This window comes from Bubalus kerabau, chromosome 6 (assembly GCF_029407905.1).
Source record: "Bubalus kerabau isolate K-KA32 ecotype Philippines breed swamp buffalo chromosome 6, PCC_UOA_SB_1v2, whole genome shotgun sequence".
NCBI lineage: Eukaryota > Metazoa > Chordata > Mammalia > Artiodactyla > Bovidae > Bubalus > Bubalus kerabau.
The window spans coordinates 77,839,512-77,867,186 of record NC_073629.1 but is presented as its reverse complement, the minus strand read 5'-3'; the positions used below and the strand labels follow the sequence as shown (position 1 = coordinate 77,867,186).

At 41.2% G+C, this 27,675-nt stretch overlaps 2 long non-coding RNA genes across 2 annotated transcripts; one reads left to right on the top strand and one right to left on the bottom strand.

The window, feature by feature from the left end:
- Positions 1 to 3,234: 3,234 nt before the first annotated feature.
- LOC129655293 (uncharacterized) lies at positions 3,235 to 5,207 on the bottom strand. Its single transcript, XR_008715872.1, has 2 exons — positions 5,050 to 5,207; positions 3,235 to 3,491 (listed from the first exon to the last, which is right to left on the bottom strand). It is a non-coding gene; the product is annotated as an uncharacterized LOC129655293 (long non-coding RNA).
- Positions 5,208 to 5,242: 35 nt separating this feature from the next.
- LOC129655294 (uncharacterized) lies at positions 5,243 to 6,253 on the top strand. Its single transcript, XR_008715873.1, has 3 exons — positions 5,243 to 5,336; positions 5,475 to 5,533; positions 5,826 to 6,253. It is a non-coding gene; the product is annotated as an uncharacterized LOC129655294 (long non-coding RNA).
- Positions 6,254 to 27,675: the final 21,422 nt, after the last annotated feature.

Here is a 27,675-nt window from a genome sequence, read left to right as displayed (position 1 = left end):
GTACATATATTTTACTGTGGTATATTAATGGTATGTGTACTCTTTTATATGAATAATAGTTAATGAGTTTTTCCAATTCAGTGTTGTGATGGGTCATACTTTTCTCTAAAAGTGCATCTCCTATGATGAATTTTCCAGGAAATATATATTCTGACTATGTCTGTTGTTACTGACAATTGTTTTTGTCATCTTGGTATTTTAAGAGAAACCTCTTTTATTCTCTGAATGTCTTGTTTCTCAACCCTGCTCCATTCCATACACAGTTTATTTTTTAATAAAAAATGTTTGGGTTACAAGGATGCAATATTTTCTCCTCTCTTTGAGATTATTAATGATTTTTTTTTAGTTTTTTCTGTTATTTTCATTGTCTCAATTGTTTTTATCTTTTAAAAAATTTTGTTCCCTTTTCATAGTCTGTGTCTTTCATGTTGGCAGCCTTCCTCAGGTGTTTACTGATCCCTGGCTGACTCTGATTTTCTGTGTGTGTGCAGAGCTTAATGTGTGGGGTGAATGGGTGATGTAGTGTACATCTGGTCCTTCTGTCTGCCTATAGATCTCTATTGGTTTCTGTAGGTCTCTTTCCTTGGGCTAGTCAGATACATCAGTAAGAATCTGACACAGCACTTGCAGGTAGGGAAGGTTTAAGTCTGGCTACCATCATTCAAAGAGCCTAAAGTCTCATCATGTTTTTTTGTCTTGCTGCAGTTTTTAAATCTAGATTTTCAGCTGACCTTGTTTTCTGAGTACCCTGTCCTCAGCTATGACTCATGTCATACTTTCGGTTTGCCCGATCTTTCAGTCATTCAACAAATATTTATCCAGTACCCCCTTAGCACTTTGTGCCAGGCATAATCCTAGGTATTGTTGATCCACTAAGTAATCACATCAGATGAAAATCCTTTCAAGAAACTTACATTCTAATAGAATCTCTATTAGAAGTGAAGTGAAGTGCAAGTCGCTCAGTCATGTCTGACTGTTTGCGACCCCATGGATTATACAGTACATGGAATTCTCTGGGCTAGAATACTGGAGTGGGTAGCCTTTCCCTTCTCTAGCAGATCTTCCCAACCCAGGAATCGAACCAGGGTCTCCTGCACTGCAGGTGGATTCTTTACCAGCTGAGCTACCAGGGAAGCCCTTAGAATCTCTGGTCTTCTCTAAAAACATCTCCTGTCTTTTGCCACAGTTGGGGGTGGGGTGGGAGGGTGGGTGCCAAAGGAAGTGGGGGTGGTGGAATCTGGAGGTTCAAGTGCTCTTTATGAAAACTTTCAACCAATCCTCTTATTTTTCAGCCCCATTTTACACCCCCATCTTCAAAAGTGCTCACTGCCTCTGATTCTGAGTCTTTCTGGGTTTTGGTGGAATGCACCAGCTTTCTGTTCTCATCCCCCCACCCTTCACAGGCATTCAGATTTCAGCTTTCTTCATTTTGCTAAGCCAATTGCCTTGTCACTTGTCCATCTATTAAAACTTCCTATTTCTTGTCTGCTTTAGTTTTCTCTCCCATTTTCCTTTTTCTTGTTATTTATACCTTTTTGTTTTTCATTGAATATTATTTTAGTGTAGATTTGGGGAAGGAATAGAGAGAATTCTGTGTTCAATCAACTTTGTTTAGTCACATACCAGCACCTCTCTCTATGGGCACAAAGTTGCCTGTTTGACAAGTAAAAATGGTGCCGCCCTGGATGGTGGCAGGATCAGGTCCCGATTTTCTGAAAGTCACATATCTGGGAAGGTGTATTGTTTGAATTGACAATAAGATCACATGCTGTTTTGGGGCCTCTATTATCATGGCTCATTTTCTTTCTCTATTTCTCTTGGGCCTTAGAATATGTCTCATTTAACCTTCTTGTCCTTCGAATCATGTTTTCATTTTCTTGTATTTCTATCACTGATCGTCACCTTTTCCTTGCTTTGATACCCTTGATGAGAAAGTACTGCAGACCAAATTCCTAGTTATCACACATATGTATTGTTATACAGCAAAATAGTGCTTTTTCTTTAAAAAAGTTGGAAGGAAATAATAGGAAGACAAGTAGCTAATATTTATCAAGCTCTTGCTGTGTGCAAGACACTGTCCTATGAGTTTTACATGCATTACCTTATGAAATCCTGCTCTTCCCCATGAGATAGGCATCACTGTCACCTCTGCTTTGGATGAGGTATCAGATTCTAACACCTTATTTTACAAATGCAAGACTAAGATTAAAAATTGCCTAAAGTCTTAACAGCAAATGAATGAAGTTTTAAAATATCCATGAAATGAATCTGGTTTCTTTATTATCAGAGTCACAGAGACTCCTTGTTAGGAGTTTTCAGTGGGGTTTGGTGCCCCAAATCTCCAAGGGTCCCAGCAGAGGGAACCACATATCAATAGCCAATTAGAAAGCAGAAAACCAGATTTATCAGATAGAAGAGCAGGGATGTCTGGCTAGCTGTGGTGGAGGGTTGGGTCTAGAAACCAACAAGGGCTTTCCTGCTCCCTCAAGTGGAGACTGGCTGGGTCCAGAAGGGTGAGACCTGTGCAGCAGGTTCTAATCCATTCATCTAACCTGCTGTGCAGGAGAGAAAGGCTGGCTGCCTCACCCTCCTCACATTGCAGACCAAAAAGCTGGGTAGAGAGCGCAAGTATTGCTCGGCCTACCTCCAATAGGGACACCTATGCTCAGGGTGTGATTGCCACTGTGAGAGAGCACATGAAATAAAGGAGAACGCTGGGAATAGATCAGGTAGTCATTAAGAAGTGACTCAATATGAATTAGACCCCAACCTTTTGGATTAGCACCTGCTAGTTTCCTCCTTACTGACTCAGTGGACATGACTTTGAGCAAACTCCAGGAGACAGTGAAGTTCAGGGAAGTCTGGCAGTTCAGGGAAGTGCTGCAGTTCATGGGGTCACAAAGAGTCAGACATGACTTAAGTGACTGAACAAGTTTCCTCCTTGAGGCAACTGTGAAATGGTCTGGAAGTGGAGGTGGAAGTGTTCTTTCTCCCAGAAGCCAGGAAAAGCAATCTCCTTGCTGTGGGTTGAGGTGGAAATGTGGGGAGAAGAAAACAATAGGCTCTCTTCTCAATATTTCTGTTTAGTGGAGATAAAAATGCCACTATTTTAAACATCATTTGTAGTTATTCTATCTTATCCTTTATATCAGTGCTAGTTGCAATCCACTCAATGGGTTTCTTGACCCACTAATGGGTTGGAACCCTCAAATTGAAAAAAAAAATATGTTGTAGGAGGTTTGTTGACAGTTTTATTTATTTATTTATTTTTAGTAGCTTAAAACAATATAAGTTTATTTTCTCATAGTTCTGGAGGTCAGAAGTCCAAAAAGAGTTTGTGAGATTAATATCAAGGCGTTGTTGACAGTTTTAGAGGAAACAATGACTCTTTTTTGCAGAGCACTTCAGTGGACCCTTTTGTTGTGCATGAGACAGGAATTAGAGACCAGAATGGACAGGAGTGGTTGACAAAGACATGTAGTTTGGTACACCTGTGAAGGATAATTCAATTAAAAAGATATGAATAGATATGGGTAGAGAGATTATTAACACCTCATAATGCTGAAAATTTCCTTTTGTTCCTATTTGCCATTTGTCTTAGTCCAGGCACCTAAACCAGAATAACATGGACTGGGTAGCTAAATGAACAGACATTCATTTCTCACAATGCTGGAAGCTGAAAGTCTGAGATTAGGGTGCCAGCATGGTTGGGTTCTTGGTAAAATCCCTCTTACTGGTTTATAGAGGGTCATCTTCGCTTTGTATCCTTACAAGACAGAGAAAGAAGGGCACTAATCCTATCATGGGGCAACATCCTCATGACCTAATTATCTTAGAAAGGCCTAGCTCCTAATTCTGTCCCATTGGATGGATGCTAAGATTTAACATATAAATTTTGGGAGGACAAAAATATTCTGTCCATAGAACTGTCTGTATATCTTCTTTGGCAAAGTGGCAACAACATTTTTAATAAGTCACATGCTAAAGGCAAGTGGGATTTTTTAAATTAACAATAGTAGTAATATTGGTAAAAATAAGCTTTCTTTTTTAAAAATCTCCTATGCATAAAACTCTGTGCTAAGTACTAGAGATATAAAGTTTAACCAAACATATGTGGCTCTTTCCCTCATGGAACTTATACTCATGAGGTAGGTGAGGAATTAGAAAAGTGTTTTAAAAAAACAAATACACAAATGTATAATTACAAAAATGATGTCCCCTAAAAAAACCCAAGATGTCCTAAAAAAGAATACAGGAGACTTAATTTACAATGAGAGTAAAATATTTCCAATTCATAGCTGTAAAATAAATGGGTGCTATTCAAGCGCTTTAGGGAAAGAGTATCTAAGTCCATGAGGACAACATGTGGTAAGGTCCTGAGGAAGGAAATTGCTGAGAATGTTATATAAATCCAAAAGCAGGCAAGTGTAGCTGGGATGCAGAGCAACAACCGAAGAGTGACGTGAGAGGAGTTTAGCAATATAGGCAGGACCCAGATAAGAAGAAAGAAAAGCAGTTAGAAGTTACTATATACAGTTCAAGTGAGAAATAGTGGTATGAATCGGTATTGTAGCCAAGGAAGTGGAGAGAGAAGTAGATAGTTTGACATATACCTTGGAGATAGGTGAGGGAGATGAGACATGGTGAGGGACTATGTGATGTGGGGCAGAGAGATTAGGTGAGGAGGAAGAAGGTATCAAAAATAACTCCCAGGTTGATGGAGAAAGATGGTGAAAACAAGAGGAGGGCTTGATTTGCATGGGGGTTGGGAGGCAGTGGATAGTGGTCATGTTCCTTTTAGACACATGTGAATTCTGAAGACTTGCATGTGTTTACAAAAAAAAGTCTATTTAATAGCATAACACAAACAGGAAACCTACAACTGAATCTGAAAGAATTGAGGCTAAAGAGAACAACTCAAGTTCAAAATACATCATCACCCTTCCCCTTACTTTTGAAATTTTTTCATGGAGATTTTTTAAAAAGTGTGGGCAGGTGTCCACCAGATGGCAATATTTCTTTATAAAAGTCTAGATTTAGAAACCATACCTTCACCGCCGCTACATCAAGGTAGATTCTTGAGGGGCACAGAGTCAGAGTCCAAATTGTTGAAAGTAGAGCCCCATCTGCTGCTACTTCTTCTAGTAATGTGTATAGGCAGTGGCAGTTTTATGAGTACACCTGCGCTAAGTGGGACCAGGTGCTTCACATCATGAAAAGTCCCTTAATCCTGAGTGCTAGCACATGAGTGACGTTGGAAACCTCACATCACCTCTCCCAGCCTCTTTCTCACCGTAGAGTGGTGAACACATTAGTACCAACCTCACTAGGTTACGGTGAGTATGAGATTAGATGATTCATGCCTACAAGGTCCCTAGCATAGTCCTGGTACAAAGTACAAAGTACGCACTTCATAATTGGTAGGTCTAATTACCGTATTATCCCCACAGTGACCATTAATTCCCCATCCCCAGGCTCGACCCTTGGCCAGCCTCAGACTGCCTTCCAGGCATGAACCTCACAAGGGAAGCAGGTGAGTCCCAGCAAGATGGTGGACTCCGTTCCAAGTCCTCTCGGGTGGCTCAGGGTTAAAGAGTCTGCCTGCCAATGCAGGAGATGTGGGTTTGATCCCTGGATGGGGAAAACCCCCTGGATAAGGAAGTGGCCATCCACTCCAGTATTCTTGCCTGGGAAATCACATGGACAAAGGAGCCTGGCGGACTGCAGTCCATAGGGTCGCCAAGAGTTGGACACGACTTAGTGACTAAACAACAGCATGGCAGGTGCTCCTCTGTGATAATCCTTGCTCCCCACTGCATTTACAGGAAGATAGAGTCCTTCTGTAATTGACTTGTCTGATTGGACAGGCAAGCCATGAAGATGGAGAGGGAGGAAGCGCCTGAATGGAACACAAATGCCAGAAAATCAGCCCCTCCTAGCACACCGCGTTGAATTCAATTACTCCCTGTTTAGTTGCTTTTCCTAATCTACTGAAACATGTACAATTGCTATCAGCGGACTTATAATTATATATTCCCAGCCTGCCAGGTGGGATAGGTCCAAGAACTCGTTTTGTTTGGAGGCTGATGCAATATGAATGCAGCTCCGCTTTGTCTTGGGAGGAAGCAGCTCAATGCTAGTGCCTGTGGTCCAGCTATAGGGAATATTTCTTTGGCAGGGGTCAGCCAGTGCTGCCCTCCCACTGTATTTATCTTCCTCTTAATCTACTAGTTCAGCCCACCAGATGCTTCATTTTCTCTTATAAAAGCCTAAAATATTTGTATGCTTTAAAAATGTTTTCAGAAAAGCTACCAATTATTACTGTTATTGTCCCATAACATTGTTTTGTAGGTGTGTGTTAGCTTTTTATTTCATATAGGGTTTTGAGGAGCAGGTAATGAGAGTGTAGTGAAAAGAGGATAGGACATATAACTTTGTGGAGGAAAGGAAAAGATATTTCTTGGTCTCTAAAGAATCTGTCTGCCAAGCAAGAGATGCAGTTTCGATCCCTGGGTCAGGAGGATCCCCTGGAGAGGGAAATGGCAACCCACTCCATTATCTTGTCTGGGAAATCCCATGAACAGAGGAACCTGGTGGGCTACAGTCGCTGGGGTCTCAGAAGGGTTGGACATGACTTAGTGACTAAACAACTTGTACTGCAAGTAGCAAAACAAATTTTTATGTTTTCAGTCCACATAAACGTGCTAAATTAGCACTTTTAGTGCTAATTAGTCAAATGTGGCCACGTGGAACATAGGTTCTTACATTTATATAGCCTAGCTTGGTTTACAAGGCACAGTATTTCATTGGCCTCAGGTTAATCTTATGTTGTAGTGTGGGTTATTTCTCACATTTATTTAATTGATATTCAAAAGATTAGGCAACTTGATTCATTCAAAGAATATTTACTGAAAGCATGCTGTGTGCCAGGCAATGTTGTAAGCAGTGACCGGAAGCCCCCAACCTCACACAGTTTACACTCTAATGTTAACACATTCTAACGTGTTAACACACATGTAGATAAAATATATAATATGCCAGATAGCAGTGAGTGGCATGGAGGAAATCAGATGGGGAATTCGGCAGGAGGTTGTGCATGGGTGTGTTTGGGGGTGGTGTGTTACAGTTTTAACTTTGGTAGTGACATGGTGTTTTTTGTTAAAGACCTAAAAGGGAGAGGGAGGAAGCCATATGAAAGCCTAGAGGAAAGAGCATTCTGGGAGGAAGCAAGAGCAATTGCAAAACGTGGAGGAAGAAATCCTGCTAGAGCAGAGTGGATAAATGAGAGAGAGCCAGGGGATAAGGTTTGGAGAGGGTGGAAGGAAGATTGTGTAAGGGCTTATGGGCCATCCCAAGACTTGAAGGGTCCATAATCTGATCTAGGTTTTTAAAGGATTACAATGCACTGTGCTACAGTCAGAAAGTAGGAAGATAGGAGGAGAAACAAACTGGCTGGCCAATTAGGAGGCTATTCCAATAGTTCAGGAAAGATGAGTTTAGCTTGGACCAGGGTGCTGGTGATGGGGTTGCCAGAAGTGGTCAGATTTATTGGCTTTGCCAGTGGATTAGCTGTGGGGTGTAAGAGATAGACAGGAGCCCAAGGCAATACAAGGTTTGTGGGAGGATAGAGTTTCCACTGCCTGAAATGAAGACGACCATGGGGCAGGCTTAGCAGACAGAAGATAAGGAATTATATTTAGACATGATCAGTTTGAACCTGTGATTAGACATCTTAATGGAGATATTGAAACATCAGTTGGATATGTAAGTCTGGGGTCCACGTAGAGGTTCTGATTGGAGAAATAAATGTATCAGTCTTTGGTGTACAGATATTATTGAAAAACTTGAGATTAGATAGATTCCCATGGGAGTGAGTGTGGACAGAGTAGAGGTCTGAGGTCTGAATCCTGGGACCCGCCAGCACTGGAGTGTTGGGGAGATGAAGGATCTAGCATAGGAGACGGAATGGCTAGTGAGGAAGGAGGAAAACCGTGAGGACAGGATCTTCTCAAAGCCAAATGGAGAAAATGTTTCAGAGAGGGAGTAGTCAATTGCATCAAAAGCTGTTGACCGTCCACGTGAAATGAGGATGGAGGAAAGGGTCATTGGATTTAGGTCTCCCCAGTTATCCTCTCATAGTAATCTCTCTTCTTCACTGAAAAAAAAGTATGGTAATGCCTGTCTCTTTCACTGGGTAGTGTGTGTGTGTGTTCAGTCACTTCAGTCATGTCTGACTCTTTGTGACACTATAGACTGTTGCCTGCTAGGCTCCTCTGTCCATGGGATTCTCCAGGGAGGAATACTGGAGTGGGCTGCCATTCCCTCCTCTGGGGGAATCTTCCTGACCTAGAGATAGAACCCATATCCCCTGTGTCTCCTGCACAGCAGGTGGATTCTTGGCCAACTGAGCCACCTGGGAAAAATATGTTAAGAACTCACTGTGAGATTTGTCTTCCTTTTGCTTTTTGTTTTGCTACAAAACATCCATTCCTCCTTCCTTGCCTTCCCAACAGTGTCCTAAATCACTTTGGGGAATTCTCTGTCTCCTGTTGTACGTAGCTTTGATAGGATGGAAAATTCAGGTGCTTGTCTTTGGAAGCCAAAAGGGGCAGATGCTGGCCAGGACCCCTACACAAGGGGGCAGGCTCCATCCATCAGAGGCTCCTGAATTTATCCAATGCAAGAGAAAGTGTTAAGTACCAGAATTTCTATCCTAACCAGACCCCTCCTGGTGGGAGACTGTTGCCATGGTTCCTGTTTCCTAGGCCTCATGTTCCTCTGGGTCTTGCTTCTCCAGCCACTCTTTAGTTTTCTGAGCTCCCAATACCTTTCCTTAAGTAAATCTCGACTTGTTTAACCAGAGCCAGTTCCTGTTCCTTTTAATAAAAAATTGTAACGTTTAAGCATGGATAAATATTTGTTGAATAGATGAAAAAAGCCTGGTTTTCATAAAAGGAAAGTCTGAATTTAAAAGAAGTTTAGCCTCTAGTCTAAATCCTCATAGCTTCCATTATTTCATCATTTCTTTGATGTATCCTTTTCACATTCTCAGATTTCTGCAATCAGGATGCATTTTATACCTGATGGTATCTTATAATTAATGGGCAGTATTTTTCTGTTTTTACTGATATATAAAATAATGCTGTGTTTTATATCAATTTTCATTCAATGAAATACATTACTAAGTACTGGAATCAGGATTCAAACATATCTCAAAAGAATATACACCTCTGCTTCCCAAGAAGTTTGCTATCTAGTTGGAGAAGAAAAAAAAAAGTGGAAAAAGAAAATCTCTCTAAATCTGGAGAGAAGACCTAACCAAGGCTTCAGGGCTATATAAACTCTGAGGGGTTGGACAGAGGAGCCTCTGGGTGAGCATTTAAATTGATCCTAAAGGGTAAGGAAGATTTGGGGAGTTTGGGATTAGCAGAGTTTGGGAGTTTGGGATGATATTACATATAGAGTGGATAAACAGCAAGGTCCTATATGTGCTATATAGTCCCCATATAGCACAGGGGACTATATTCAATATTCTGTGATAAACTACAATGGAATATACATATGACTAAATCACCTTGTTATATACCAGAAACTAACACAATGTTGTAGATCAACAATACTTCGGTCAATAATAAATTAAAAAAGAAAGATCTTGGTTGATGGAAAGGTGGGAGGAGAAGAGAGATGAGAGGCTATACTCTGGATGTTGGCATCGAAGCAGACACTTTAAATGCGTGTCTGAGACAAGAGGCTGAGGTTAGTGAAGATCATTGCTCAGTGTTTCCCTCTCACTGTCTTCTTCTTTTCTAGTGTTAGTGATTTCTCCACCTCTCTCTGTTTCCTATCACAATTTTTTTTCCTGCTGAAACCTTTTTCTGGCAAGCTTCTCCTTCCTGCTTTTTGTCCTTTCCTCCCAGTTAGGTCCACTCGTGTCTGGTTGACGGTATCCCCCTGGGCACCAGGAACAGATGAACAGGGGAGAAGATCCTAGGTGGAGGGGCAACAGTGCATGAGGGCAAAGATATATATATATATATATATATACACACACACACACGTATATACACACACATGTATGACAAAATGTCAGATGGTAGAAGAGCAATGAAGGGCTAGAGAACCCTTAGAAGGGTTAGAGAACTGAGGATGCTGCAGTGGGAGTTGGTAATTCAAAGAGAATGGCCAGGGAAGCCCTCTTTGATAAGGTGAAGCATCAACAGGGACCTGAGAGGAGGAAGGTGGAAGGTGCGCCAGGATGAGGGCACAGCAGAGACAAACACGTTGGTGTGGGGGTGGGGAGCACCGTCTAACACACAGCAGATCTACAGAAGAGTAGGTGAGGGGCAATGTGACAGCAGATGCCGGTGGGGAGGTGACACCATCCAGATTCTATAGGCTTTGCCAGTGTCATAAGGGTTTGGGGGTTTTATTTCATGTGGATGTAAAGCCTTTGGAAAGATCTGAGCAGAGGAAAGAGAATGGGAGATAGATGGTGTATAATCGATCACAGAGGAGTTGGAATGCCACCCTAAAAACTTTCACTGTGATTCTCTAATGTCCCTGTGATGTTCATTTTTGAATCATTTAAAGAGTATGAAATCTACTCTAATGGATAAATATGATTTTTTTTGTGTGGAACCCAGAGAGGCCCCCCTACCTAAAACAGATGCAGTGATGTGATAGTTTGTTTTGACAGAAACAGGCTACAGAAGGTTACACTCCCTCCACTCTGCCTTTGGTTGTCAAGGAGACACCTCTGGAAACCTCTTCTCTTGTATCTAAATGTCACTGTGTAGCACTTAGATTTTTCATGTTCTCCTTTTATTATGTTATTGTAAAGTTCACCATGTAATTTTGTGCAGAAGTTAACAATTTCATCACCGATGTGTCTATTCACGGCAATGAATAGATGTGTCTATTCAGGAGCATTCTCTATTCTGCTCCTTAGTCCTTCTCCATCTTTCTGAAGCTAGTTTCCCAGAGAGGGTTGCACCTGAGAAATAATTCTGTCTCCAGGAGGTCCTGAGGTCAGACAGGCTAAAAGAGGCCAGTTCATTCTGAGACTCAGACGGCAACTGATGGATTCAGCTACAGAAAAATGTTTGGTGCTGGGTTGTTTTCAGTAAAGTGCATCATTTCAACTGCTTATTAATCAGGGTAGATTCTGCTGTGTTCATCTTATAGAGAAGGATATTGAGAGGCGGTGGTAAAGAGACTTAACCAGGTAGTTGGTAGCCTTGAAACTAACATCTCCTCATTGAGTGTGATTTCTACAACACTGCACTTTTTCAAAGATAGGAGCCAGAGGTGATAGATTAATTAGTTCATCCATTTATTCATTCACACACTGTGATTGAGCGCCTTCTGTGAGCTGTGTACTGCTCGAAGCCCTGGGAGCAGGGAGGTGAATGAGTCAGACCACAGCCTACGCACGTCCCTCCAGTGCCTACGCAGACATTACTCTTGGCTGTCGGCTGGACGTAGATGCGGAATCCGTTATTGATCAGAGTTGGCCCTTTAGATGAAAATCTGTTTGCTCTCCCTGGCTCAGGCAGACATGATTCAGAGTCCGACATAGCTGATTCCTAATCAGTTCTCCCTCTGAGAGGAAATTGAGGTTTTTCAATAAGCTTCAGACTAAAAGACGTGTGGAGACGAATCTGGAGATTAAGATGGTCACGGCTATTGTTGGCCAGGGATCAGACTCTCCCAAAGTGTTGTTCTCTAAACTGTTTAACAATTCTGGTGAGTGGAATGTATTCAAATTGCGCATCTTAAAGCCTTACGTTTCTGTGCTGTGATGCACAATCAAGAGTAATGACGCATGCTGCTATCGCTTCCTTTCAGCGCAGAGAGGAAACAGGTTGATGTCTTTGGACCTTGTTCATCATTTACCCACAGTAGCAACACTTTTCCTCTTGCTGCAGGAGGTCTTGAGGGCTTCCATCTGCTAGCAATTTGCTTTTCACAAATATTTTTAACCAAGGAGAGATTAGAGTTTCTATATCAAAATATCTTTCTGAAAGCTCTGTCAGTAGCCAACATATTTAAAGAGGAGTTACACTATCTATATTACTGTCTGCACATCTTAATTACTCGGGTCTTCCAGGGCTCACCCAAATTAGACAAAAGAGGAGATTAATGAAATGTGTTATGTTGTTTAAAAGTGAAAAGTGAAAGTTGCTCAGTAGCGTCTGACACTCTGTGACCCCAAGGACTATATAGTCCATGGAATTCTCCAGGCCAGAATACTAGGGTGGTAGTCTTTCACTTTCTCCAGGGGATCTTCCCAACCCAGGGATCAAACTCAGGTCTCCTGCATTGCAGGTGGATTCTTTACCAGCTGAGCCACAAGGGAAGTCCAAGGATACTGGAATGGGTAGCCTATCCCTTCTCCAGCAGATCTTTCCAACCCAGGAATTGAACCGGGGTATCCTGCATTGCAGGCGGATTCTTTATAAACTGAGCTATCAGGGAATGTTTAGACAGACCAAATAATGTATCATACAAATAGCTCACACTGCATTATTGGATTTTATCCTCAGCTTTTGCCTTTTCATCTGAAATGTCTGGATATACATATTATCAAGAGTGGCTCATCTGTCATGCTGTTTCTTGAGTGGCTCCTATAAGGGTTTAATATAGAGCTAAGAAGCAGTCATTGTTCTGTGGGTGGGGGTTGGGGTATATCTGAATTTTGTCAATCCAGCAAGGCTGTTACTTGGGGAAATTGATTTGGAGGCAAGGGAGGAGATGACAATTGACTTGTATAAGAGGCCAAGACATTTTGGAAGACATGAGGCCCAGGTTCAAAATTCTGTTCCCTGAGGTCTGGTTGGGTAGAGATGCTGAAGAAGGGTGGGTGGAGGGTTCCTATTAAGCCCAGGACAGTGAAAGGTTATGAGATTCCTAAAATAAAGTCAACATTATGGATAGGAGACATCTAGGCTGAGGATCTGGGACCAAGATCTTAAAGTTTGTGACACAGGGCTAGGTCTTACACAGTGAATTGCTCCTAAAAATAGCTCTTCTGGGTCAGCTATCCTAGCACAGTGAAAAGAATATAGGGAAGAATTCCTGAGAACAAGGGTGTCATTGGAAAGACCTGTAATTTCAGAGTAAAAATAAGGGGACAAGCATGGGAAGGAATGGGCAGAACCAGTCTCCATGGTGACACTGGGTAGAAGACATGGCAGCTCTAGGCTCATCCATCCACTTGTTTCAACTTGGTGTGGAGGGGCAGGTCTGAACGCTGTTGCATTATGTAAGCTCTTAGGATATTACTGGACTAGTGAGAGTTGAGGATGTCCCAAGATATCACTTCTTGCTAATAGGGTATGAGGGTGTTTGAGTATTCAAGTACAAAAGAGCGGTGATATAACCGTATTTATGCTCTGAACTTGTGGGACAGGACATACTAGCAGTGTGTGTGTGTGTGTGTGTTTGTGTGTGTGTTGTGGGATTCAGTGGAGATGTTACAATGCTTTGGACACCCCATATCATCACAGATTGAATACTTTCCCCTTGAAATGGAGCTGTTTAGTGACTGAAATAAGGGCCACCACTCTTATCATGGAAAAGGTACTGATGACTGGGAGGATTCTAGGGGACTGTGCTGAGCACAGCCTAGTAAAAGCTCTAGGGAAAGCTCTAAAACCCCTGGGTAAGCACAGAGTGGTGGGCAGGATATTTAGGAAAGAAGAAAAGACAAGAACTGCAAAGAGTGGTAGAAGATGTAGCTTTACCTTGAATCTCCAAGGCAATATATGGAGGGTAGTAAGGATTCTCACTCAATCTCTGAATTTCTAAATTATAATGAAATCATTCCTCGGAGGAAGAGCAGTCAAGATCTAATGTTGTATGTCCTGGGTGTGAAAGGATCCCTGTTACCCCAAATCTGGACATCTCCAGAGATATGCTGGAGATGCAGCTCCATCTGCAAGGGCTCATGCGGGAGTGAGGACATGCAGGTCCCAGTGGAACCCCCGAGGTACTGAAACATCCTAAGAGGGTGTTTGGGGGAATGAAATTATAGCCCTGGGGGGGGGGACATTTTATCTTTATTCAGTGAGACATACTTCTAAAATAATGGTAAAAATAATAGGTTAATATATATTTATATATATATATATATAAAATTTAAAACCATATGCCAGCCTTTGCTTTAAGGGTTAGGATTAGGGTCATTCAATTAAGTAATTAAATGTAGTTCATAGAATCCTCACAACTCTCCTCTGAGGCAGGCCCTAGCATTATGTTTCCTCATCTCCCTTCACTCCAGGCTCGCTTATGCTCCTCATGGTGCCCAGGCCAGGCCAGATATGCTCTTCCCTGAAAGTCATCATTCTGCTCTCTCTTCCTTCCCATATGCCTGCACACCCTGTTCCCTGACCTTCCTTGGGTCCTTTCTCCAATATCTACTTCTCAGTGAGACTTCTCTTGTCACATTTTCAAGTTGACATTCTCTCTCCTCCTTGCCTGCTACATTTCTCTCCATAGCACTTATTACCCTGCAAGATCTGCCTCTCTCAATCTATCTATCCATTCATCTGTCCATCCATCCATCCACCTACCCATCCATCCATCCTTCCACACACATATGTGCCTTACTTATTGTCTGTCTCCTCTGTCAGGATCATAAAGGCATTTTTGTCTGTTTCTTTTTCACTGTTGAATCCAGAGGTCATATTAAAGCACCATTAATGATTTCACCCACACCGGGACAGATGCAGGCAGGAGCACTGGGGCAGGCTTCTGCAAGGACCCCGCTCTGCCATGCTTCATCCTTTTAGTTGCTAGATTGTGGGAAGTCCAGAGGGTCCTGGGGTAGAGACTGAAGCAGACATGAAGTTGGGGCTGAGAGTGTCTGAAGTTCTTAATAACCAGTGACAATGTACATGTGTATTCTGGCTGAATCCCCAGTGCCTAGAATTATGATGGCATATAGTAAGAGCTCAATAAATACTGGTTAAAAGAATAACTCTAATTTTATGGATGAGGCTAAGTCACAGAATTAGGGAATTTGACAGTGCTGGGTATGGGTCCAGCCCCTGCTCCAGTCTGGCTCCAGAGCCTGTACTGTGAACTGCTAGGTTCTACCTTTGCAGGACGGCTTTTGTGAAGAGAAAAATAGAGGAGGCCGTCATTCCAAAAGTACCTGACACATCATCCTCATCATATTCTTAAGGACCCATAAAAGTCCTTAAAGTCCTCTTAGAACAAGTTGGGGATATGCATAAATGAAATAAAATACATTTCTAAGAAGTTGAAAATAGAATTGTTTCAGTCAAGTTTATGATTTTTCTCTTCCTCCTGTGACTGAGTAGCCACTAGGAGAATCCAGCTTCAAAACAGAGAATAGGCACCACTTAAAACACTACTTCTAATAGATAATAACTCGCATGGAAGTCAGAACAATGGGCCTCCAAAGATCTCCGTACTCTAACCGTCAGAACCTGTGAATGTTACTGTACATGGCAAAAGAGCTTTTGCATATGTGATTAAGTTAAGGACTTCGAGATGGGGAATTATGCTGGATGCTCTGGGTGGGTCCAGTCTAACGACAAATGTCCTTAGAAGTGGAGAACCTTTTCCAATTGTGATCAGAGAGAGAGAATCAATTGTGGAAATAGGGTTAGAGAGGCACAGAACTGCGGGCTTAGAAGATGGAGGAAGGGGCCACAAGTCGTGGAATGTGGGCAGCCTCTTGGAACTGGAAAGCAAGGAAATGTATTCTCCCCTATAGAAAGGGGAGCTCTCTCTTACAGAGCTCACAGAAAGGAAAGTAAGCCTGCCTAGACAGTGGTTTTGGCCCAGAGAGATCTGTGTGGGACTTGTGACTTACAGAACTGTGTTTAAGCGTCTAGGTTTGTGATAATTTGTTACAGCTGCAATAGAAAACTAATAGACCATACCAAGTACAGGTAAAGTGAAAAATTAGCCAAGTCATCCAAGTGTTAAAAAGACTAAAAAGACTCAACTGTTGTTTTTGATTGAGTTCATTCAAAATGATTGTATTCATATAGTAAGTACATAGCTATGATTACTGTAACATTTTTGATTGATGTGTTATTGATATCAAATAAGTCTTTCCAGTCTTTTAAAGGAATGCATGATATTCATGACTATCATGTAAGGAAAATCAAATTAGAGGGGAACATTCTGCTACATCAATTTATGAGTCTATATTTCTCTATTAAATCAAGCGGCTTGTCATTTACATAGAGCAGACTTCATATAAGTGGGAGAAGATTGTTGCCAAGATTTTGAACTCCCAGAGGTCCACCCTTATAACTCTCTCCACAAACTAATCAGCCTCCAGCCCTGTTAGTTCTTCTATCACCATAGTCCTTGCATCTGTTCCTTTCACAGCCACTGATTCAGGCTCCAGCACTCCACACCTAGACAAATAGGCATATAACTGGCCCCTTTGTTTTTTACCCTCTGATTTGTCCTGCATGTGCTCTCTAGATTCATCACTCCCAAAAACATTCTTCATCACACTGCCCTACAAGGACATGTTCATGCTCTTGTTATCGGCCATAGTCAAGGTTCTCAGCTATTAGCAGGACCTGATTAGTGGTAAGGGGGTTGCAAGTCACTTGTATGCATCCAGTAATGATGTTCTAAGATATATAGTTGGTTTCCTTTCTATAAAAAAAATTTGGGGGCAGATATATTCATTTATATTCATGTCATGAATATTTACAGTGCATTTGTTAGGTACCTGGCACTGTTCTAGGTACTGGGGACGCAGGGTGACTAAGAGAGAAAAGTGCACTCCCAGAGTGGAGAGACAGAGCGTACTCTATGAAATAAACAAGAAATATCTCACTGTGTTGAATGCAAGGCAAAATATTCATACAGGGGGAAGTAATAGAATGATTGGTGGCTACTTTGGACTGAGTAATCAGAGAGGACTTCTGGAAGGAGATGACATTTGAGCTGATGTCTGCAAAGATGTCTGGGATGTGAATATTCCAGGAAGAGAGAAGGGCAAGTGCAAGGGGTCTCAGATGGATGTAATCTTGGAGTGTTCAAGGAACAGAGAGAAGGAGAGTGTAACTGGAGGGTGGCGGGTGAGCCGGCGAGGAAAGACTAATCATATCTTAGGTTTTGGGCACAGAACACTGAGCTTTGATTTTTCTTTTCTTGTGATACAAAGCCACTAGAGGTTTAAGTCAGAGAATTGGCGTATATTAACACTTGTTTTTAAAAGCTCACTTAGATGACTGGGTTATTGTGGAAGACAGTCAGGAGCCATCACTCTGTCCAGGCAAGACTATGGTGGCTTGGACAAGGGTGATGAAGAAGGAGGTAAAGAGAGATGTGTGAACAAATCCAGAACACATCTTGAACTTATAACTGATAAGACTTGCTGACGGATTAGATTTCTAGAATGAGGCAAAGAAAGTGATTTCTGATTTTTTGGCTTGATCCAGTGGCTGATACTATTTGTTTTGATGAGGGGACTCAAAATTAGCCACCATGCTTTCTTGGTTTACAAGACATCTGGGGAAATTTGCCCTGGTATGAAATAATCAAGATGGCTTTTCTTTGTAGGACTAATCCTAATACAGAATAATAAATTAAACAAAGGAACAAAATAATATTTAGCCAAATATGCTGTGGGACAAATTTACAAAGTTTTTAAACTATAAATAAACTATAAAACACATTTAAAAATCAAGACTGTTTATATTTTATGTGATTTTATAGTACTTTTTTGGGGACAAGATTCCCACCAAAGAAGTTTTCCCTTTCTCCCAAAATCTGCCATGGGCTAAGAAATGAAATACAAATGTTCATTAAAATTGCATATAAGATAAGAGCAAACAGGGTCTGTTATAAACCACTTTGCTGTAAAGAAACTAACACAACATTGTAAATCAACTCTACTTCAATTAAAAAAGTTTAAAAGAGAGTAAACACGGTCTGAATGAGGAGATGAAAAGTTGCCTATGAGTAAAAGCTAAGTATTTCTCCCGTGGGATTTGTTGTGATAAATAATATCACAATGATTTATTGTGATATGCTCAAAAACCTTGTTTGCTTACTTATGGAGCCAAAGAGACTACTGAATAAATGATCTCTAGATAGATAAGGAGTTACTGACTTCAGGTTCGATATGTTTATGAGTTGCCTGTCTGCCTTTCCTAGACATCTTCTCTATCACCAGCTGACAGCTTGATATTTGTGAGTAGGTTTGGTCCAACCCCACTTTGTCTCACTTGCTGCTAGTTCAAAGCTGATTATCTGTCCCAGTTTTAGTTACTGCATTTCCACCCTGTTATTATGACCTGATCTCCCATCTGTACCTTGTTCTGTATCTAGGCTTTTGCCTTGCTTTGTGGGTGCCTGCCTTGATACCCCGGTCTACGTAGAACTGTGACTGTAATTTTTCCATTTCAGTTCTCATTCATGTTGGAGCAGGCATTCTATTCCTGAATCAAAGGCTGGAAACAGACTCTACTACATCTCTTTCTACTAGCTAGCATTTTTTGAACATTTATTATGTGCCAAGCACTGTGATAAACACATTACATAGATGAGCACACAATTCTGACAGCTATCCAATGAATCACACTGTTTTTTTTTTTTTTTAAATGATGAAGCAGAAGCTCAGAGAAAATATACAACTTTTTTTAGTTCACACAGCTAGTTAGTGGGGGATGGAACAAGGATTAGGATTCAGGGTGACTGAAAAATCCCTGCTTATCATCACTATCTGTACTGCCCACTATAGACTGATACACAAGTTTGAGCCCCCTAGCTTCCTTGACCAGGGAGTAACTTGATTTGGGAATAACTTTCCTTCCTGCATCCTTTCTACGCTTTAGTCGATGTCTCTCTGTGATGGGAACCAGACCCATATCCCTTCACTCATGTGTCTCTGACGTTCCCTTTTCCTTGTCAGATCATTTCATTAGGTACCTGAGATGGCCAGAAGCCAATTCTAAAGGGGAAATTTGTATTTGTATTTAGTTTCAGACTTTATAGGTACTGAAACAGCAATTAATAGACCGCTCACTGGTTAACTGGCCCTATAAAGTAGGTGCTATGGTTTCTATTTTTGAAAAGATAAAGGTACAGATCAAGATCATGTAGGTATTTTATGCTGGGTCCTAGATTTCAAACTCTGTCTGACTGATTTCAGTGCGTCCTCATACTAATTTCTGGGAACTGTTTCCTAAATGGATCTAGTTTTGGGCTTACAGGCTTCCTATTTTACATGCAGCATTGTGTTTCTATTTTATTTCCATGTAAATAAATGTCCCTGCATGAGTTTTTATGGTAATGAAAATTCTTTTAATGCAGTTTTCATCCTCTTGTCCACTCCCTTGAAATAGTACAACTGATAAACTGTTTTTGTTCATCTCATTTTGGAACACAGTTAATCTTTTTCTTATTTTGGATTTGTGCTTTTGAATGCATATTTTGTCTGATTCTTGCCTTGGAATATTTTTTAATCTGATTATATTACTGTCTTAGGAAAGGGGAGCTTTTTCTTAATAAAACAGAGTAATGCAATTTCTATGATAACAATTGCTTAATTATTCCAAAATAAACACAATATATCATGTGCAATGCATCATTGAACAAATTTACCACATGAATGCTCAAAACCAAGAGAAAAAGTTATAAAGGCCAATTTTATGGAAAACCTAAATGGATTTTGGAAATTAAAAGAAAAAAATAGATCCTTTAGCTACATTCTTGAGTTGACACGTACCTGAAAGAGCCAGTTTCAAAGATGTTACTGGCTAAGGGGAAGCTTTAGATTCTGAACTTAACTCTACAGGCATTTTTCAGACCCCTGCTATGTAACTCGGAGAAGGCAGTGGCATCCCACTCCAGTACTTTTGCCTGGAAAATCCATGGACGGTGGAGCCTGGTAGGCTGCAGTCCATGAGGTCGCTACGAGTCGGATACGACTGAGCGACTTCACTTTCACTATTCACTTTCATGCATTGGAGAAGGAAATGGCAACCCACTCAAGTGTTCTTGCCTGGAGAATCCCCGGGACGGGGGAGCCTGGTGGGCTGGCGTCTATGGGGTCGCACAGAGTCGGACACGACTGAAGCAACTTAGCAGCAGCTATGTAACTGGCCATGTTTTGTGCTGCACGTGCAGAAAGTAGTAAGACACAACCCTTGAACTCAGAGTCTAATAGAGGGTAGGAAGCCATGATAAATAACAACAATAACACAATAACAATAATAGTAGTAATATAGTATGATAGGTGTGCCAACAAAAATATATACAGTTTGAATCCTGCTCCCTGGTGCTACCTTGGATTTTATGGATATATTTTCTAACATCTTTTGACTTTGAGTAGTTTTTTTAAAATGAAAATCAAAGACTTATTGTTAAGCCATTAAACTTAGATTAACAGGAAAGGATCAGTTTTGTTAACTAATTTTTTGAATTGGCAAGAAGTAGAATTTTCATTGTTACCTGTTCTATTCAATTAATGTTTTAAAATCTCCAAAATATTGTGTTGACTCACTTCTACAGTAGTTCCCAAATTTAGTTATGTATAGGAATCTCCTAAAGGACTTGTTAAAAATAGACCCCTGGGACCCCAACTTTTTTAGTGAGGTTCAGATTCATTAGGCCAAGACAGGGCCCAGGAATTTGCACTTTAAACAAACTACCCAGGAAATTCTGATGCAGGTAATTTGCGGGAGATATAGGCCCTCTAAGTCATAATGTCATAGTAGTCTGCCAGTCCTGGGCCTATTTTCTGTTACTGTGATTTGCTCTTCTCTGCTCTGCATCCTGGAGAGCAGGCTGGTTTCCCAAATTCATATCAAGTGGCTTCCAGCTGGTTTTGACCAATGGGAGGAAGACTGGCCACTGGTGGGAGACTGTAGCACAGAAGGAAGTAAGAAGCCTCTGTTTGCCTCCTGTGGAGTCCTTGCGTTAAAGTGTTAGTTGCTCAGTCCTGTCTGACTCTTTAGGACCCCATGGACTGTAGCCAACCAGGCTCCTCTGTCTATGGAAATCTCCAGGTAAGAATACTAGGGTGGATAGCCATTTCCTTCTCCAGGGGATCTTCCCGACCTAGGGATCATACCCTGGTCTCCTGCATTGCAGGCAGATTCATTACTGTCTAAGCCACCAGGGAGTGTCTAAATGTCATTCAGTTAGTCAGTTCAGTTGCTTGGTCGTGTCCAACTCTTTGCAACCCCATGGATGCAGCACCCCAGGTTTACCTGTCCATCACCAACTCCCAGAGCTTGCTCAAACTCATGCCCATCGAGTTGGTGATGCCATCCAGCCATCTCATCCTCTGTCACCCCCTTCTCCTCCCACATTCAATCTTTCCCAGCATGAGGGTCTTTTCCAATGAATCAGTTCTTCACATCAGGTGGCCAAAGTATTGGAGTTTTAGCTTCAGCCTCAGTCCTTCCGATGAATATTCAGGACTGATTTCCTCTAGGATGGACTGGTTGGATCTCCTTGCAGTCCAAGGGACTCTCAAGAGTCTTCTCTCCAACACCACAGTTCAAAAGCATCAATTCTTTGGTTCTCAGCTTTCTTTATGGTCCAACTCTCATATCCATACATGACTACTGGAAAAAACATAGCTTTGACTAGATGGACCTTTCTTGGCAAAGTAATGTCTCTGCTTTTTAATATGTTGTCTAGATTTGTCACGGCTTTCTTCCAAGGAGTGAGCATCTTTTAATTTCATGGCTGCAGTCAATATCTGCAGCCATTGGGAGTGACTAAATGCCCTCTATGACTCTGCTGCTGCTGCTGCTGCTAAGTCTCTTCAGTTGTGTCCGACTCTGTGCGACCCCATAGATTGAAGCCCACCAGGTTCCCCCATCCCTGGGATTCTCCAGACAAAAACACTGGAGTGGGTTGCCATTTCCTTCTCCAATGCATGAAAGTGAAAAGGGAAAGTGAAGTCACTCAGTCGCATCTCTTAGCGACCCCATGGACTGCAACTTACCAGGCTCCTCTGTCCATGGGATTTTCCAGGCAAGAGTACTGGAGTGGGGTGCCACTGCCTTCTCCATACTCTAGTGTCTGCCAAACAAGGACAAGTGTACAATAAGCATCCCAGCTTCTACATGTATTCCTGGCTTCTGGGACCCAGTAACCCCAGCCCCAGACTCTGGATGTCAAGGTCAGAGGTAGTGACAGTTATTGATTTTGTTAACTTCTGAGTTGCCTCGCTACAGCTGATGCTATCAGTGCTCCATCTGCATCTTCAAAAAATCACTTATCATTTAGTTCACCAACCTAATTTCCAAAGGTAAGCTCTTGCCTTTATCTTTGTTGGAGGACTAACCAAATCTGTTGAAACCCACTTTGTGTGTATAGCAGGCTATAAGTGCTTAAGAATTAACATTCGCTTAGGGGATAGCCCTTAATTAATGACTGACTAGTATAAATACCTCAGCTCCCTTGCCCCTTGGTCTATTTTGTGCTATTTTGTGGAGCATCTAGGCTAAATAGATGCCTTTGTGGGCAAGCTGCCTTGCCTTTCCTTCCTGTAGCACTTCCCTCTCACCTACCTATAGTCCTTGCATTTTCAGATAAATTGGCTGCATTTGAACTTTGTCTCAGAGTCTGCTTCTTAGAAACCCAAACTAAGATGCTCACTGTCCTTGGTTGGCTTCTCAGCTTCCTCTGTCACCTATATATTCACTTCCTGGCAATACAGTTCTTCTGTTTGAAGCTCCTGGAGGAATTTTTCTTATTCTGGTTAGATGGAACTAGGTACTAAACACCACAAGTATTCAGGTGAACAAGCATGAACTTTATTCTCAAGAGGCTCATCTACTATAAGGGAAGACAAATAAGTTTATAAGTATATATGTGTGAAGGGACATTGGAGACAAGATGGCAGGGTAGGACTTGAGCTCACCTTCTCACATGAAAACATTGAAATCACAACTAACTACAGAATAATCATCAGCAAAAAAGACTGGAAGCTACCAAAAAAGATATTGTACATTCAAAGAAAAAGATGAAGCCACAACGAGATGGTCGGAGGGCACATTCACAATATATTCAAATCTCACACCCACCAAATGACCAATCTGCAAACTGGAAAATAATTTTATGACAGAGTTTCTCCCACAAAAATGAAAGTTCTGAGCTCCACAGTCTGGGGGTCTGTAATCAGGAGGAAGAACCCCCGTAACATTTGGCTTTGAAGTCCAGTGGGGCCTGATTGCAGGAACTCCACAAGACTAGGGGAAATCAAAACTCCACGCTGGGAGGGCACACCTAGATCTCATGAAACCAGCTCCCAGGGAAAAAGCAGTGACTTCACAGGAGCCTGGGCCAGACTTATTTGCTGGTCTTGAAAGGTCTCCTGGGGAGGCAGGGAGCGACTATGGCTCACTGTGGGAACAAGGACACTGGTGGTGGAGGATTGAAGAGTACTCACTGGCATGAACTCTCTGGGAGGCTGCCATTTTGGCACTAAGACCTGGCCCCACACAACAGTTTGTAGGCTCCAGTGCCAGGATGCCTTAGGACAACCAACCAGCAGGGCAGCAACACAGCCCCACCAACCAGCAGGCAGGCTGCCTAATTTTCCTGAGGCCACAGCACCTCTAAACACTCCCTTTGACATAACTCTGTCCACCAGAGGGACAAGACCCAACTCCATACATCAGAGGGCAGGCACCAGTTCCTCCAACCAGGAAGCCTGCACAAGCCTCTAGATGAGCCTCACCCACTAGAGTGAAGACACCAGAAGAAGAGGAACTACAATCCTACAGCCTGCAGAATGGAGACCACAACAGCAAGCTAGACAAACTGAGACAGCAGGGGAATATGTTCCAGATGAAGAAACAAGATAAAAGCCCAGAAGAACAACTAAGTGAAGTAGACAGGGGATCTACCTGAAAAAGAGCTCAAAGTAATGATAATAAAGATAATCCAGGATCTCAGAAAAAGAATAGAGGCACAGACCAAGAAGACACAAAAAATGTTTAACAAAGAGCCAGAGGATATAAAGAACAAACAAACAGAGGTGAACAATACAATAACTGGAATGAAAAATATACTGGAAGGAGTCAATAGCAGAATAAATGAGGCAGAAAAATGAATAATTGAGCTGGAAGACAGAATAGCAGAAATCACTGCCATGAAACAAAATAAGGAAAAAGAATGAAAAGAAACGAGAACAGTTTAAGAGACCTCAGGAACATTAAACACACCAAAATTCACATTATAGGGGTCCCAGAAAGAGAAGAGACAGAGAAAGGGCCTGAGAAAATATCTGAAGAGATAATAGTTGGAAACTTTCCTAACATGGAAAAAGAAAAGTCACCCAAGTCCAGGAAGTGCAAAGAGTCCCACACAGGATAAAACCAAGGAGGAACAGGCCTTCCCTTGTGGTACAGTGGTTAAGAATCCACCTTGCAATGCAGGAGACACCAGTTTGATCCCTGGTCTGGGAAGATCCCATATACCATGGAGCAGCTAAGCCCGTGTGTCATAACTACTGAGCTCACACACCCTAGAGCCTGTGCTCCACGATTAGAAGTCCATGCGCCATAACCAGAGAGTGGCCTTCGCTCACTAAAGAAATTTTTCACGCCGCGACAAACACCCAGCACAGCAAAAAACGAATGAATAAATAACCCTGGAAAACCATCCCAAGACACACATTAATCAAACTAACAAATATTAAACACAAAGAGAAAATAATAAAAGCAACAAGAGAAAAGAAACAAAAAACATATAAAGGAGTCCCCATAATGTTATCAGTTGAGTTTTCAGCAGAAGCTCTGCAGGCCATAAGGGAATGGCACAATATATTTAAAGGGATGTAAGGGGAACACTGGAAAGCTACAATAAAGAATACTCTCATCCAGATTCAACAGAGGAATAAAAAGCTTTACAGGCAAACAAAAGCTAAGAGAATTCAGCACCATCAAAGCTTTAGAACAAATGTTAAAGGAACTTCTCTAGGTGGAAAAGAAAAGGCCACAACTAGAAATAAGAAAATTACAAATGGAAAAGCTCACTGGCAAAGGCAAACATATAGTAAAGGTAGGAAACCGTCAACACACAAATGTGATATCAAAACCAGCAATCATGAGAAGAGGAGAGTACAAATGCAGGTGATTGGAAATACACTTGAAATTAAGAGACCAGCAACTTAAAACAATCTTGTTTATATATAGACAGCTATATCAAAACTTCATTGTAACTGCAAAACAAATTCTACACTAGATATACACAGAAAAAAGAAAAAGGAATCTAAACACAATACTAAAAATAGTCATCAAATCATAAGAGAAGAGAGCAAAAGAGGAAGGGAAAAAAAATACCTATGAAAACAAATCCAAAACAATTAACAAAATGACAACAAGAATACATATATTGATAATTACCGTAAATGTAAACAGATTACATGCTCCAACCAAAAACACAGACTGGCTGAATGAATACAAAAATAAGACTTGTATATATGCTGTCTACAAGAAACCCACTTCAGATCTAGGGATACATGCAGACTGAAAGTGAGGGGATGGAAAAAGATATTTTATCCAAATGGAAATCAAAAGAAAGCTAGAGTAGCAATATTCATGTCAGACAAAAAAAGACTTTAAAATGAAGATGGTTATAAGAGACAAAGAAGTACACTACATAATGATCAAGGGAGCAACCCAAGAAGATATAAGCATTCTAAATACAAATGCACCAAACATAGAAGCGCCTCGATATACAAGACAAATACTCACAGGCATAAAGGGAGAACGTGACAGTAACACAGTAATAGTGTGGGACACGCACAATGGAATATTACTCATCCATAAAAAGAATGAAATATGCCTTTTATAGCAACATGAATGGACCTAGAGGTTATCATACTAAGTGAAATAAGACAGAGAAAGAAAAAAATTAGATGATATCTCTTATATGTGGAATCTAAGAAAATGATACAAATGAATTTATTTACAAAACAGAAACAGACTCATGGACTTAGAAAACAAATTTATAGGTACAAAAGGGGAAAGGTGGGAGGGGGAAAATTAGGAGTTTGGGATTAACATATACACAATGCTATATATAAAACAGATAATTAAAAAGGAACTTCTGTATAGCCCAAGGAACTCTACTCAATATTCTGTAATAATCAGTATGGGGGAAAGACTCTGAAACAGAATACATGTATGTATATGTATATTGGAGAAGAAAATGACAACCCACTCCAGTATTCTTGCCTGGAGAATCCCAGGGATGGAGGAGTCTGGTGGGCTGCCATTTGTGGAATTGCACAGAGTTGAACACAACTGAAGTGAGTTAGCAGCAGTAGCATGTATATGTATAACTGAATCATTTTATTGTACACCTGAAACTAACACAATTATTAAAAAAAAGAAAAAAAAGAACAGCATGTAATGAATATAGCAATTCATAAATGTGCAAAATTCAGAGGAAAGAGATTATCTGGAGAACTGGGTGAGATGAGGGAAAACTTCACAGGGGAGTTATAGTTAAGCTGGATTTTGAAGACGAAGTTTGTGAGTGGCTAAGAGGAGGCGCAAATAGCATTTCAGACATAGGAATAGTGGTGGCAAAGTTAGAGAAGAGCAAAACAGCCTCCATATTTAGAGACTCATAAGTCATTTTTCTGGAACATAGGTGGGGTTGGGGAATTGCAAGACATGTGGTCAGAAGGGGCACGGGAAAGCTGTGTATAATGTGCTCCAGAGTTTATGCTTGTAGGCCTGAGATAAGTATTAGAGAGTTTAAGGTGTAGGAGGGACAATGCAAGGTTTCTCCTTTAGCACTATGACTGTGGGGCTCTGTAGAGGATGAGGTTTGCTCAGATCTTATTGAACACAATATAATTAACCTAACTAAATTTTCCTTTGATGAGCATGGCTCTTGCAATGCCTCATGCAATTCAGACTTTCCAAGATGAAATATACAGATAATATAAACATATTCCTTCAGTGCCTCCATTTATTGAGTGTCTTCTTTGTGCCAGGTCTATTCTAGGCATAGGAGATTCAATGGTAAATAAGACAGGCAACTTCTTACCCTTAGGGGCAACAATACATATTGAACAAAAAGGTGGCCTGGTCTAATTCCCCTAAAGGTGTTCTTGAGATACTTAGTTAAGTTCATTTGGTCTAATGTGTCATCTAAGGCCAGTGTTTCCTTACTGATTTTCTGCCTGGATGATTTGTCCACTGATGTAAATGGGGTGCTAAAGCCCCCTACAGTTATTGTATTACTGTCAAGTTCTCCCTTCATGTTTGTAATATTTGATTTATGTATTTAGGTGCTATGTTGTGTACATACATATATCAAGTGTTACACCTTCTTGTTGGATTGAGTCCTTTATCATTATGTAATGCTCTTGTCTCCTGTTAAACTCTTTGTTTTAAAGTCTATTTTGTCTGATATAAGTATCGCTACCCAGATTTTCTGTTTATATTTGTATGGAAAAACTTTTAAAAATGCTCACATTTCAGTCTGTGTGTCTTTACAACTGAATTGAAGATTCTGTAGGCAGAATGTATATGGGTCTTTTTTTTTTTTTTTTATCCATTTGGTGATGGACAGGGAAGCCTGGCATGCTGTACTCCACGGGGTCACATAGAGTTGGACATGACTGAGCGACTGAACTGAACTGAACTGAATAGAATGGGAAGGACTAGAGATCTCTTCAAGAAAATAAGA